Below are 13,659 nucleotides of genomic sequence, written 5' to 3'. Positions count from 1 at the left end.
TTATGGTAACCCCCATAATTATCTCAGATGTCATGATAAATAACAGTGTTGAATTTGGCCTTGACATCTGTTACCAATTATATTAGATTTGTAATTTCTCATAATGGCATGAGGATAATTAGGCAGATGATGCAAAAGGTGATGAAACAAAGATAAAAATTATTTTTAAAAAATTAATATTGCAGCAATTGTCTTCTCAATTACCCTCCAAAAGGGGGGACTATAGTAATATATAATTTTAAAGGATGTTTCAATTTTTGTTTTATTATATGTTTCATGTGTAACAACCAAGATTCTGAATTCCCTTAGACATGTTTTTGAGAACTTTCATTGTTTGATTTGATTATTGACAAAGCTATTTTAAAGCTGTGTTAAGCTCAATTTTGTAGGAAATTTCCTGGCTGATTACCAGCATCCACACATCAACCCCTGAAAAGACTTCCATTCCACGACTACACCTAGAGGACATCTGAGAAAAGACTTTCAGAGACTTTAAATGAACAGTTTTGATTTGTTGTTTTTGTTGTTTTTTTCTCTTTCTGTTATAATATACACCATCTGTAACATGTATTCTCTGCAGAGGCCCTCCCTTTGCAAGACTAATGTCAAAGCGTCGGTTCATGAGGAAAAAAAAAAATCGCCCCTCTGGACAAAACTTTCCTCTCTTCCTTTTCTATATTGTTGTTCACATATTATTAGTTAGCAATAGTTATTATATTGTTTTTACTGTTCCGTCAAGGAAACATTTTGTTTCTTGAGGAACAACAGGGGGGACTGTAACGATTGGAATGACGCCACCTGCTGGATACTTACTGTAGAAGAGTTCTGCCCATGAAGGGAAGGTCTTTGAGGGCAAGACCAGGAGTCAGGAAGTGACGCGGGCTAGTGGGAGGAGGAAGGAAGAGACTGGCACTCAGTCTCGCGCTCTTTCCTGAGGACGCTGGCGGAGAAGGGAGCTGGAAATCTGCTCTCCCTTTAATAGATAGGAATCTAGGCCTTTTTCTCTCTCTTTACCAAATTCTTATTCTCCTTAATAAATGCTTAAAAGTCTAACTCTTGCTAAAGCTTATAATTTATTGGCGACCACTCATTAGATATTTTAGACAGACTAGCTAGAATTTTAGCCCTTAACACTTCCATTTGTTCAATCCTCATTCTTAGGCAATTATTTTCATCAGAGAGCTTTTGTACCTCCTTTTCCATTTGGCCAACTTGACTTTTCAAGCTGTTGACTTTTTCTCATGTCTTTCCTGCATCACCCTCATTTCTCTTTCCATTTTTTCCTCTACCTCTCTAACTTTATCTTCAAAGTCCTTTTTGAGTGCCTTTATGGCCTGAGACCAATTTGTATTTTTCTTGGAAGCTTTAGATATAGAGGCCCTGATGTTGACATCTTCCTCTGAGGGTGCACCTTGGTCTTCCTTGTTACTGAAGAAACTTTCTATGGTCCTCACCTTTCTCTGTCAGCTCATCTTGCCTTTCTTTTACTAGACTTTTAGCTCCTTAAAGTGAGGCACTGTTTCCAGGCTGCAGTATCCCAAACTTAAGAAGTCCCAGGTGGTATGATTTAAGGAGAATCAGGTTCTTCCCTCGCCCGGCCTGTTTCCTGGTTCTAGATGACCCCAGACCAACTTGCCAATCAACCAGCTTTGTGTGTTGTGGTTGTTAGCTCCGACGAGCCTGTGCCCCTCCCCGACCTGGGCCACTGCTACTCGAGCCTTACCTCCTGGTTCCCAGCAGGGGTGTAAAATCCAAGTTCTGCCTTAGCACCAGCATAGACACCTGTAGTCTCCCCCATACCCAGGGCTCAGCCTACTCACCAGACTGTGAGCTTAATTCCAGACAACAATGGTACTTCAGCTGATTCAGAGGCTCTGGGGGTCTCCTTCTCTAGTGCAGCCTTCCTGGGACTGGATCTATGTCAGGGTGACTGTGGGGTTGGGCTCAACTCCTGTATTAGCACAGAAACTCCCTCCTTCTGACCTTCCAAGCCGTTCTTGGTTAGAAGATGATTTCAGCACATTCTTCTGTGAGTTTTGCTCCTCTGGGCATTTTCCTATGGCATTATTTGGATGTTTTTTGGAGCGATCATGTCATGAGTTCAGGAGCTCACTGACTTTCCTCCACCATCTTGGCTCTGACCTTTGTGTTCTAACCTTTGTTTTTGTTTTGCTTTTTTTTTTTTTTTTTGGTGGGGCAATGGGGGTTAAGTGACTTGCCCAGGGTCACACAGCTAGTAAGTGCCAAGTGTCTGAGGCTGGATTTGAACTCAGGTCCACTTGAATCCAGGGCCAGTGCTTTATCCACTGCACCACCTAGATGCCCTGCCACCGCTAGTATTATTTGGAGACCTTGAAGGAACCGAAGATCATCTGGTCCAATCCCTTTCTTGAAGAAACAAAGGTCAGAGAGAGGGAAGTGACCTGTGTCAGTTCACTTGGTCATCATAGACAGGATTTGAACCCAAGTGCTCTGACTTCCAAGCCAGTGCTCTTTCCATTGCAAAAAGTTAAATTCAGTTGCCACCATTTAAAAAGCTCCTGGAAAGCATCAATTCCAGCCCTTCCTTTTGCAAATGAGGAAAACTGAAGTCCCTGATGAAGACTCCTTCATCATAGTGTCATCTCTGCCCCCAACCTGGTCTCTAGATCTTTCCCCCTTTAATTCCATAAACTGAGATGGCTAAGATATGGGAGGGAGGATCAACTGGGAGGGAGACCCTAGAATCTGTTCATTTCATTGGTCCTGTGTGGGGAAAGGGAGTTAGAAAGATGCCATCGTGCTGCATTTAATTTCAGAAACGATCGGATTACTTAGCAACTTAATTGTCTAAATATTTTTAGGTGATTTAAAATTGGTAGTCATGTGAGTAATTAGGTGATGCATTATTGAGTTATGGAGTTATTTAGCACAGTTAGATTTATGGAGCAATCAAAGTTTTATATCCAAATGACTGATTGACTGCCTAACGGCACGGAGGATGGGCGGGCTTGGGGGTGGGGAGGAAAAAGTTGTGTAGCTTTGGTTGAATTGGGAAATAGAAACTTAAGGGACTGGTAAAATAACTTCTCTGAAGAACTTCCAGTGGTCAAGAGACTGCCAAGAGGGTTGAAATATAGAACTTCAAATTAGGAAGTTCTGAGCTAGTGACCATCACTTATCTTTCCTGTGCCTCAGTTTCCTAACCTGTGAAATGGGTATAACATAGCCTGTAATGTCGACTTCACAAGGTGTTGTAAAGCTAAGAGCTGATGTATTTAAATACAGCTAGAGGCTACTAGGTGGCACAGTGAATAGAATGTTGTGTCTTGAGTAAGGAAGATGAGTTCAAATTCAGCCTTGTGAGATTTGGAAGGTTGGAGGAGCCATCTAAGTTTTCCAGTCCTGAGGAGTGAATGACCTGCTTGATCTAGCCCAGCAGTGAATGGAGCATTTTCTGCAAGCAAGAGAGAAACTCCATTAATCAGTGATGCTACATTCAGAAATGAGCTTGGTAGAAGCCCATTTCTCTCTAGGGACTGAGTTTTAGAAAGAAGAGTTTGCCTCACTTTGGGGGATGATTTTGTACTTTGTTTCCATCTATATATTTGGAGTAAATGTCCCTTTGTAAAAGCTATTTTATGTTAATTTCTTGTCATTGATATCAAAGAGGAATCAACTGTTTAAATAGATAATGTAGTGGTAATAAATAGTATCAGATATTAAGATATTAACTAGTGATTGGAATCAGGGAGAACAAACAGGAATAATGACTTGAGTGGATACCTTTAAAAGAAACAATCCAGGGGTGGCTAGGTGGCACAGTGGATAGAGCACCAGCCTTGGATTCAGGAGGACCTGAGTTCAAATCCAGCCTCAGACACTTGACACTTACTAGCTGTGTGACCCTGGGAAAGCCACTTAACCCCCATTGTCTGGAAAAGAAAAAGAAAAAAGAGAAATAATCCAAATGTTCCCCATGGGGACCCTAGAACCCTGAGGATGAAGCTGTAGCCTCCCTATAGGGATCTGACTTGCCAATGGGAATGGGAGTTGGGATCAGTCCCCAAGGGCTTCACTATGAATAATAGATTTTAGGGCCAATCTCATGCCTTAGTTATTGTGAAGATCAAATGAGTTTATGGATAAACTTCATAAACTAGAGACATCACACAAATATCAGGGATGATTAATCACTTAAACAGCGCCTGGTGCATAGTTGGCAGGTCATAAGTGTTAGAGCATTGCAATGAAATCATTGGATTTAGAACTGGAAGGGACCTTAGAGGCTATTTAGTCCTACCCTCTGGGAGGAATCTGAGACTGAGAGAGATTTAAATGGTTAGATCAGAACTGGGAGGAAATAGAATCCTCCCTTATAGACAGTCTCAGGGAATGTCTTTTGAAAAGTCAAACAGAAAGACTAAGATGGAAATATTTCATGTAAAATATCTCACAAACTTTAAAGCATCTTTTAGAGTGTCAGTTACCATCACCATCACCACCATTATCACCACCATCACCATTCCCACCATCACCACCATTATCATCACCATCACCATTCCCACCATCATCACCACCACCACCATCACCATCTCCACCATCATCACCACCACCACTATCACCAACCTCACCATCATCACCTCCAGTATCACCACCATCATCATCACTGCATACACGTTATATCCAGGGCACATATTATTTTGTTTGCCTTTGTAGCCCTAGTCCCTAGTCCAGTGGCATGTACTAGGTGCTTAAAAGCTTGTTAACTTGAATTGACTAGTTTTAATCGATCATGGAATCCTTAAAGGTAGAATCAATCAGATGAACAAGCAGTTCAAATGTAAATATATTCAAAGTAAATTTAAGTGATTTTTGACAGGTGGGGTGAGGCACTAGCCCTGGGGGTGGGGGATGGGGCAAAACAGTCCTCACCTTAGAGGAGGGAGAGACAGGAGGGCATCTCTAAGATGTTGAAACTGAGCTCCTCTTATTTCAGAGTAAGTGAGAGCTCTTTGCACTGAGCCACAATGGTTTCTTTCAGTAACTATAATCTCAGGTTCCTATTTCAGACCTGTAATTTTGAGGAAGTCACTTAGCCTCTTTGGGCACCATTTTCTTCATCTGTAAAATAGGAAAAAGTTTTTGCACTGGACACCTCAAGAAGAAGCAGTGAATTTAATCTATCAATCATTAAATGAATAAATGAACGAACAAATGAATGAATGAATAAATAAAATGGGATGATAGAGGTGAATGTGCTTTGAAAAGTATACACAGTGAGGATGCTGTTTTCTTAAATTGTAAGTTCTTGGAGGGCAAGGACTTTTGCCCAGCCCAAAGCCTGGCACACAATAAGTATTTTATATGCTTGTTTGGTTGAAATGACCAGTCACCACAGACTAGAATATAGGGAATATAGAATATAGGGAAATACTAATAACTATGTGTTGACTTGAAATACTTGAAATGCTAATAAATATGAGTTGTCTAAAGCTGAATTGAACTGAACCAGGCTGGTGTATTATAGGCAGGGATGATACCATGTCAGAGAAGGAAAACTGGGCTTGGGAGTCACAAGAACTGGTTCTGAGTCCTGCCCCATCCATCATTAACTTGCTGTGTGACTTTGGGCAAGTCACTTCATCTCTGAGCCTCAGTTTCCTCATCTGTAAAATGGGGAGGATTACCCTGAGTTTAATTTTTTGGGGCAATGAGGGTTAAGTGACTTGCCCAGGGTCACACAGCTAGTCAGTGTCAAGTGTCTGAGAGCGGATTTGAACTCAGGTCCTCCTGAATCCAAGGCCAGTGCTTTATCCACTTTGCCACCTAGCTGCCACACCCTGATTGTTTTTAAGGAAAGTCCTTTGTCCATGGTAAAAGGTTAGGGGCAGGGAGTGGGCAGGTGATTTCATTGGCAGCTACAGGGAACTTCTGGAGGAGGAAACTCTACAAAAATGGGTCTGGACCTGCTCTGCAGCTGAGGGTTTAGAGGGTTGTCTGAGAGTGCTTGCCCAGGGTCATCCAGCCAGGATGTGTCAGAGACAGGGCCTGAATCCAGGCCTCTCTTGTTCCAGGGGCGGGCTCTCTCTTCCCTGTGAAGTACTCTGTAAAAGGGAAATCTTGGTATTATTCATCCCAGATCTTGGAACCAACCTCATCTTGTGTGATTGCTCCCCTGCCCCCATCCCCACCCCCAACCCTCCCCAGGGCTGGAGCAGCAGCAGTGCATGTTGGGAGGCAGCCCTGTCCCCTTCCTTTCCCTCCTAGTCCCAGTGTCCCAGAAGCTGCTGCCTGGGGTGGAGGGGGTGGGTCACTGGAAGGCCACTTCCCTTCGAGGGAGGGGAGCAATGTTTATCTCTGCAGACAGAGCCTCTGTAAACAAAACCAGCCCTGTTAGAACTACCCTGAAAACAGGAAATGTTTGGAGCTCAGTCAAAGAAGGAATTCGGCTGGTCTCTCCCACCCTCCCAGGCTTGGCTGCATTGGGTGTTCTAGCAAAGCACATCCAGTGTGGGCCAAGCAGACCAGAGCCTCGAGGATTGCTCAGAACTTCTGGACCCTTCCCTCTCCCCACCCTTCAGTAGATCTGTGTCTAGGCTCAGCACTGTCTAGAGAACAGACCCCAGCATTCCTTTCCTCATACTAAATGAATGCCCTGCCCCTACAGCTTTGGGGTAACCTTCTCCACCTTGTCCTATGTGACTTACTTTCAGTAAATTTCCCAAGTATGGCACCTCTCACGGAGCTCTGGGGAGGATGAGCCTTTCACATCTTACCTTCCTTACTTGTGGCCTTAGAACTTTCCTCTGGAGTGGATGATGTTGATACAGTAACCAACATTTATATGTTATAACAGTTAAATATTTGCAAAGGGATTTAATATTACTTCATGTCGTCCTTACATACATATGAAGTACATACTTTTTATTAACCCCATTTAAAGGTGAGAATACTGATACTGAAAGAATTTAAGCGACATTCTCAGTGTCACATAGCTAGTATCTGCATCAGGATTTGAACCCAGGTCTTTCTGTCTCTAAGTCCAGCACTCTATATGTATAAAAGGTGGCATAGTAGATAGAGTTGTGGACTTTGAATCAAGAAGACGGGTTCAAAGTCTACTTCAGACATAAGCTGTGTGACCTTGGGTGATTCTCTTAACCTCATTGTTTTAGCTTCCTCATCTGCAAAACTAAGGTTCCCTCCAGTTCTATGTCTGTGACACTGTCGTCCTAATTTCTAGAACTTCACTTATCCATCAGCCCCAATTTGAGGTCCTAAAGCTTATCGGCACCTGATTTGACATAAAAATAGATTACTCAGAGGTGATGGTTTTTCTGCCCTCAACAACAAGAAAAAAGGTAGAAGAAGGGACCATCTCTGGAGGTGGGGAAGACGATGAGTTTGGGTTTATACCTGTTGAATTTAAGGGGTCAGAGCACTCTACCCAGGCAGAGCTATGTAGTGGGCAGCTGGAGATATAAGAATAGAGCCCTAGGGATTGGGCAGGGAGAGGAGACGTAGATTTGGAGATCATTTGTAGAGAGGTCATCATTGAAGCCATGAGATTGGCAAAGGGGGCTGAAGGCAGGGGGAGGGGAAGGGAGAAGGAGGCAGAGCAGGAGGAGGAGGAGAAGGAGCAGCAGGAGGATGAACAAGAACAAGAACAAGAAGAAGCAGATGACTGAGCCTTGGGGAATACCTATGATTAAGGGGCAGGAAGGACAGTGAAGAGTTGTCAAAAGATGCAGAGTGAGAGAAGTGGTCACAGAGGTGGGAGGAGAGCCATAAGTTTACAGGAAAATAGGAGACCAAGGGAAGAGAGAGTATAAAAAAAGAGGTGAAGAGCGAGAAATCCTATAAGGAGATCAAAGAAGACAATACTTAAAAAAAAAAGGCTAAATATAATTTGAAGGTGATTAGTGACCTTGGTGGCCTGATGTAATGAACAGAGAGCTGACCAAGGTGTGAGAAAAACCTGGGTTCAAGTCCTACTTCTAACTCATCGTGGTGTATGGCCCTGGGCAAGTTACTTAAGTTTTAAAGGCCCCCAGGCAACTTTTCAAGGTTATAAATTGTATTGCTAGATGGAGATGTTCCCTTACCAGGAGTTCCTTAGACAATGAAATCATAAGTCTGGACAAAAACAGAAAAGAGTGACCTTAGAGAAAACAGCATCAGTGGAACAGTGTGGATGGAAGTTCAGTTGCAAAGGGTTAAGGACCAAATGAGTGATAGTGTAAATTGCTTCAGAAATTAGGCAGTAAAAAAGAGGTGAGAGCTTGAAGGACTAAAAGGATTGAGGCAGTGTGTGTGTGTGTGTATGTGTGTGTGTGTGTGTGTGTGTGTGTGTGTACTTGTTGTAAGGATAGGACATGTTTGTAAACTGAAGAAAAGAAACCAAGATCAATAGAGAGATTGAAAATGCATGAACAAGTAGATTGATTGACATTCCAGGTGAAGCAGGTGGGGCCCAGCTAGAGGATTATTAACCTTGGAGAAGAGGAGCACCCTCATCATTTTAGACCAGAGGAAGGGAGGAGGTGATGGGTGAATATGTATGTATGTGTATGCCTATGTACACACATATATGTGCATATGTGTGTATATATGTGTATACACCTACATGTACACACACATGCACATGCACATGCACACATATACATATACATATACATATACATATGCATATGCATATGCATATGCATATACATATACATATACATATACATATACATATACATATACATATACATATACATATACATATACATATACATATACATATACACACAAGAATAAACAAAGGGAGTTGAGATAGTTTATGCCCAGTCATCGAGCATTTAGTAAGTGCTTTTTCTGTGCCAAGAATTCTGCTAAATATTACAGCTACAACAAAAAAGCAAGACTAGTCCCTGACCTCAGTGGGCTTACATTCTAATGGATATCTCCATGAGAATCTTCTCAGTAAAGTAGGAAGCCTGCAAGGGAGTAGATTTGGAGGATAGGGCAAAGAAGAAAAATGTATGGATCAATTACTGTAGGGAATGTCATAGAGTCAGGGAAGAGATTAGGAAAAGCAATCCCAGGAAGCAGCAAGGACCCAGTCAGTTAGCTAGCATAATTTGGTTGTACACACAATCAGTAGGGCTTTGTGAATTCCTAGAGACCCAGTTCAATTTCCTTTTCCCTGGTAATGAAAACATGGGTCACCATTATGCCCATCCATCCCAGATTCCTATGTCTTCCACTGTGCACAGTGCTTCTCCAAAGGGTGTGACAGTTAACTACCATCTGGACCAACTCATCATCTCTGAATCCAGCACCAAAAACTCTTTCCTGACCCTAGACTCCCTTCATATTTGAATATGAGCCCTGTAAGGTTAGGAACTCTCACCTTCATGTTTCTATTCTTAATGCTTAGCTCAGTAGCTGGCATGTAATAAGCTTAATATATGCTTTTTCATTTCTTCTTCCATTCTTTCACCAGCACAAGCAGACTGCAGTGCAACATCATCTGTTTACATATGTACAACTAGCTCCTTACTGTGCTGGAGAAAGGGACTGGACTTATGACTTTATTTGTATAAAGAACTCCCTGATGAAGAGGCACCCCCCCCCCCCTGCCCAATGCACACTGGTGCCTTTTCTGCAACTTATTATCTTAGAAAATTGCTTGGAGTAACTTGCCCAAGGTCACCTAGCCAGCATGTGTCAGAGACCAGACTTCAATCCACATCTTTCTGACGGGGAGGCCATATCACTGAGTTGAGGGAACATGTATTCTCTGTGAATGTACCAGCAGGGCAGTTCACCACCAACCTTGTGAGGTGGATAATGCAAAAAAATATTAGCCCACATTAGCCCAAATGTGACAAGTCAAATGGCCTGGCCACATGCTAACTCTAAATACTTAAAGATGACTGTTATGTCCCCCCCAGTCTTCTCTTCTTTAGGCTAATCATCCCCAATTACTTTAACCAGACCTAGTCTGATGAGGTTTTATGTACTTTCATTATTATTGCTCATCTTTGAATGGACTTCATCTAATAATTGTCCTCCATAAAATGGAGAACTGAAAAACGAACAGTTTTCCAGAAATGGTCTCCCCAGGGCAGAGTGCACCAGTACCAGCACTGCCCTTTTTCTGGAAATTCTGACCCTCTGGATGCAGCCCAGAATAAAAAATATTTTTTGGGGGGCACCATGTCATGGCCAACTCATATTGATCTTGCCATCCACTAAAATCCTCAGGGTTTCCTCATATAATCTCTTCTTAAGCCACATCCTCATCATCTTGTACTTGTGATATTGGTGGTTTTAAGTCAAGTGTCGGCATTTATCCCCTACTGCTTTTTATATAAAATTCAGTCAATTGGTCACCTTAGCTTTCCCTCCCGGCTTCATGTCATCTGTTCATTTGAGAAATGGTCCCCGTTTTTCCATGTGTTGCTCCGTGTAGGATGGGAGAGGTGAAGCCCCATCCTCAGGAAGTCCCCATTCTGTGGGGGAAGATGAACAGCATCAAATCATGTTTCTATAACGTTTTAAGGTTCATAAAACACCTGCCTTACAACAACCTCATGAGGTGGGTAGTGTAAATATTATTGGCCCATTTTACAGGTAAAGACATGGAGAATCCGAAAGCCAAGTTATCCATCTATCTATCTATCTATCTATCTATCTATCTATCTATCTATCTATCTATCTATCTATCTATCTATCTATCTATCTATTCATCTATTCATTTGTTTATTTATTTATTTACTTACTTACTCATTTATTTATTTATTCATTCATTCATTTATTTGTTTGTTTATTTTTGCTGGGCAATGAGGGTTAAGTGACTTATCCAGGGTCACACAGCTAGTAAATGTCAATTATATGAGGCTGGATTTGAACTCAGGTTCTCCTGAATCCAGGGCTGGTGCTTTATCCACTGCACCACCTAGCTGCCCCCTCCAAGTTATTACTTTTGATCACATGGACATTAAATCTCAGGGCTAAGATTCAAACTAGTCTTCTGACTCTAGGTCCAATATTTTTTTCCCCACTATACACACAACACTTTGTAGCGATTGGAATAACGCTACCTGCTGGAGACTTACTGTAGAAGAGTTCCGCCCATGAAGCAAAGGTCTTTGAGGGCAAGACCAGGAGTCTTTTCTTTGGCATCAAGAAGTGACGCGGGTTAGTAGGAGGAGGAAGGAAGAGACTGGCGCTCGGTCTCAGGCTCTTTCCTTTGGACTCTGGTAGAGAGCGGAGCTAGAAATGTGCTCTCTCTTTAATAGATAGGAATCTAGGCCTTTCTCTCTCTTTACCAAATTCTTATTCTCCTTAATAAATGCTTAAAAGTCTAACTCTTGCTAAAGCTTATAATTTATTGGCGACCACTCATTAGATATTTTAGACAGTTTAGCTAGAATTTTAGCCCTTAACAACTTACATACAAACAGGCATAAAATAGAGTTAAGTGTAGAAGGAGTTGGATTGGCATACTCCCTATATAGCATATTTGGGAATAGGCTTACAGGAAACTATCCCATTGAATATGGACTAAGCTTCTCTGGCTGTTTCCAACTTAGCCATGGATGGTTCAGCTCTGAAGGACTTGGCTCTTTGGAGAAGAAGAAGTAATTCCTTTATTGGTCCCTTGGTCTTGTGATGGTGGCAAAGGATGTCTACATCCACTGATCCAGGAAGAGCTACCCACTCAGTAGACTTTAAAAGAGAAAATAATTTCCATTCTCTCTTCTTTCCCATCTTGGGAACATATGTGTCGTGTAACACTTCTTGGATTTTTGAAGAGGAAATGAAGAACTGTTTGTACATGGTAGCCAGCACATGAGCTGGCCTAGGTGAATTTGAGACCTAGATGCCTCCTCTGATTTGAATTTATTTCCTGAGCACAGGTGACCAAACAGCATTGGTGAGATGGACAGAGGTAGCAGTTAGTTCAAGAAGTTTGGGATCCTGAGTTCCTCAGCTTTGCTGGCTGCATTAAGGGAGATACTCCCTAAGGTAGCACTTTTCAGAAGAGAAGACTTGGAAGTTGAGCTCAACCCTTGACCTGAATTGCCAGAAGGCATGAACCTTGAGTGAGACAGTAGAAAGCCAAGATGAAGGTGAGATATCTATTCAGTAGTTCTACAAAGTTTTTCTTGCATATTTTGATCATTTAAAAACCAACCTCTTAAGAGGTATACTAGGTGTAAGTTTCTGTGGCATGTTAAAGGTTGTGTTTGTTTTGTTTGGGGACAGCATGGTTGTTGTGGGACTCAAATGAAAGGCTTCAACTCAAGAAGTATTTATTAAAAACCTCCTATGTGCCAAGAACTTTACAAATATCTCATTTGATCCTTACAACAACATTTGGAGTCGTTGCTTCTGTTATTTAGTCAATTTTCAGTTGTGTCTGACTCTTTGTGATCCCATTTTGGGTATTCTTGGTAAAGATACTGGAATGGTTGGCCATTTCCTTCTTTAGTTTCATTTTACATATGAGGAAACTGTGTCAGAGTTAAGGGACTTGCCCAGGGTCACACAGTTAGTGGCTGAGGCTGGATTTGGACTCAGGTCTTCCTGACTCCAGACTTAGCCCTTTATACACTATGATGCCACTTAGCTACCCTGATTCTGGGAGGTAGGTGCTTTGATTATTCCCAAAGAAGACAGAGGTTAAGTCATTTATGCAGGGTCACACAGCTATTATATGTCTGAGGCTGTATTTGAATTCAGCTTTCATGACTGTAGGGCAGCTAGCACTCCATAGCCCACTAAGGGTTACAAAGTATTTTCCTCACAATAATCATTTGAGGGTCAATAGTGTGAATATAAATATTCCATTTTATGAAGGAAGAAAATAAGGGTCCAAGAGATGACATGACTTGCAGAGGCAGCTAGGTTACACATTGGTTAGAGCAACATGCCTGGATTTAAAAAAGAACTGAGTTCAAATCCTGCCTCAGACAGTATCTGTTTGACCCTGGACAAGTCACTTAACCTGTTTGTCTCAGTTTTCTCAACTGTAAAATGGGGATAATAATAGCACCTACCTCTCAGAGTTGTTGTGAGGATCGGAAGAGAGAATATTTGTAAAGTGCTCTGTACAGTGTCTGGCACATAGAAGGTGCTTGATAAATGCTTGTTTCCTTCCATGATGACCCAGGTAGTAAGTGTCAGAGGCAGGATTTGAATCCAAGTCTTTAGACAGAAAATCTATAGCACTTTATCAACTGTCCCCATGCCACTTCCTCATCCTGCCAGGTAGCTGGCTGGGGGTGGCAGACCATGAGAGCGATTTTCCTGTCCTAACTCGAGGCAGATAGGCCCTGCAGAGAGATAAGGAATGCCATTTTCAGGGGAATGAATGTAGGCATTAGGATGACAGTTTTATTATACATACAAGAAAGAGGCAAGAGAAGATCTGGAGCCAACTATTCTTCCCTCCCTGAGCTTCCCAGTGATTGACTTCTGCAGGCAAGAGAGTGGATGCAGCAGAGGCTGGACTTCATACTGCATTGGGAGTGGGATGGTGGCAGGGGAAAGGAGGGAGGGAGGGAGGGAGGGAGAGAGAGACAGAGAGAGACAGAAACAGAGAGAAACAGAGACAGAGAGAGGCAGAGACAGAGAGAGACACAGAGAGAAAGACAGAGACAGACAGAGAGACAGAGGCAT

The sequence above is a fragment of the Dromiciops gliroides genome, chromosome 2 (assembly GCF_019393635.1).
Source record: "Dromiciops gliroides isolate mDroGli1 chromosome 2, mDroGli1.pri, whole genome shotgun sequence".
NCBI lineage: Eukaryota > Metazoa > Chordata > Mammalia > Microbiotheria > Microbiotheriidae > Dromiciops > Dromiciops gliroides.
The sequence above is the reverse complement of the archived record's forward strand: the minus strand, read 5'-3'. Positions refer to the sequence as shown.